The sequence below is a fragment of the Tupaia chinensis genome, unplaced genomic scaffold (assembly GCF_000334495.1).
Source record: "Tupaia chinensis unplaced genomic scaffold, TupChi_1.0 Scaffold000348_1, whole genome shotgun sequence".
Taxonomy (NCBI): domain Eukaryota; kingdom Metazoa; phylum Chordata; class Mammalia; order Scandentia; family Tupaiidae; genus Tupaia; species Tupaia belangeri.
The window spans coordinates 1804366-1806785 of NW_006159842.1; positions in this window are offsets into that span (position 1 = coordinate 1804366).

Below are 2420 nucleotides of genomic sequence, written 5' to 3' on the forward strand. Positions count from 1 at the left end.
TAGACAAGGCTGTCTTCTTTCTCCATAGCTTTTTAATATAGTGCTGGAAGTCTTAGCTAATGCAATCAGAAAAGAGAACACTATAAAAGACATTCAAATAGGCAAAGAAGAGTTGAACATATCTTTATTCACAGATGACATGATGGTATACTTAGAAGATTCGAAGATTTCCATGAAAAACACTTTTTGAAGTAATAAATGAATACAATAAAGCGGCAGGATACAAAATCAACACTCAGAAATCTATAGCATTTCTATATATGAACAACAAGTTGAACGAAGCAGAGCTGAAGAAAGGAATCCCTTTTACCATGGTCACAAAATGTAAAAGGATTGGCAAAGTAATCCAAAGACGAGTGGAGTGGGTGGCATACCACTCCCTGACACCAAGTTCTATTATAAAGCTGTGATCATCAAAACAGCATGGCATTGGCATAACAACAGACATGTGGACCAATGAAATAGAATAGAGTCCCCAGAAATAAACCTCAAATCCTACAGCCAACTGATTTTTGGCAAATGATACCAGTTAGTCCATTGGGAAAAGTAAAACCTCTTTAGTAAATGGTGCTGGAAAAATTGGGTATCCATCTGCAGAAAGATGAAACTGAACCCCCATCTTTCACCATTAACAAAAATCAATTCAAAATGGTTCAAAGATCTGAACTTAAGACCTCAAACTATAAAACTACTAGTGGAAAATACTGGGGAAGCTCTGGAAGACATTGGGGTAAGCAAAGAGTTCTTAAATAAGACTCCCAAAGCACAGGCAATAATCCTTAAAATAGACAAGTGAGACTATCTCAGACTAAGAAGTTTCTGCACAGCAAAGGACAAGTAACAAGTGTGCACCAACAACCCTCAGAATGGGAGAATATTTTTGTAAAATATCCCCCTGCCCCAGACAAAGGACTGATAACCAGACCAATACACAGAGAACACAAGCAGTTTACAAAAAAAAAAAAAAAAAAAAAAGATTAATCCAATTAAAAGATGGGAAAATGAGCAGAACAAAAATCTCTCTAAGGAAGACATATGAACAGCCAAAAATCATATGAGGAAATGTTCAACAACCCTCATCGTAAAGGAGATATAGATTAAAACCACAATGAAATACCACCTAATCCCTGTCAGAATGGTGAAGATTAAAAATATAAAAAGTGATAAGTGTTCACAGGAATGTGGTGAAAGGGGAACTTTCCTATACTGTTGGTGGGAATGTAAACTGGTTCAGCCACTGTGGAGAACAATATGGAGGTTCCTCAAAGGTCTACAAATAGAACTACCATTTGATCCAGCAATCCCACTTCCGGATATCTATCCAAAGGATGGGAGAGTGCTCACTTGGAAAAGTGCTTGCACGTCAATGTTTATTGCAGCATTATTCACAATCGCTAAGACATGGAACCAACTCAAATGTCCATAATCAGATGAATGGATTAGAAAAGTGTGGTATATATACTCTATGGAATACTACTCAGCCATAAAAAACAAGACCCTGGCATTTGATAGAAAGTGGTCGGATATGGAGGATCTATTGCTGAGTGAAGCAAGCCAGGCTATGAAAGAAAGATATTGTATGTATCCACTCAATATATACCGACTATCCGCACTCTATGGTAGAGAGCGAAATATTGGAGGGCATAAAAGCAGTGAAGACAGTTAGGGATAGTGAAGACAGTGCGGAATGGGGTGGCAGAAGGAAAGAGAGAGAGAAAGATAGCAAGAGAACAAATAGAGAGATGTCATTAGTGGGACACAGAAATTATTTATTACCTGTTGATGATAACATGTATAGAATTCTCAACTGGATTGGTCTGAGAAGTATTTCATGTTGGGAAAATTCTTTATACAAGCCAAATGATGTATAGTGATTGAATGTTTGAAAAAATAATGAGAATAAATCGTAACATGAAAAAAAAATTATGAAAAGCTATTTGATGATGTGGATAGTAATGTCTTTGTCTTGACTTATATGCAAGATATTCCTTCTGGAAAAACAAATGTAGTACACTGTAAAGATATATGTGATTCAATGTAATATAAACAATATTATGATAATAAATAAGAAACAAATTATTGAAAAAAGGAAAACAAAAACACACAGCTCACCCTGCCCCCTACCTTACCCCCTGCCACTCACTTCCTGAAGTGCGGGCCGGTTCCCAAAAGCAGTCCCAGGGCTTGGGAACCCCTGGTTCAGATGGTATGGGACAACTGACACCCACCTTGAATGTTGGAGATGGTTTTCATCCGGGTTCCCCAGAAAAGACAGCCTAAGATGAAGGCTTATGTTCACAATTTTACCAGGGAACGTAAGAGTGGGGGCAAGGGGCATGGGGCAGTGAAAGAAGACGAGGCCACATGAGGACTGATTACCACACTGGCCACCGCCAAGGGCTGCTATGACCTTGTCTCAT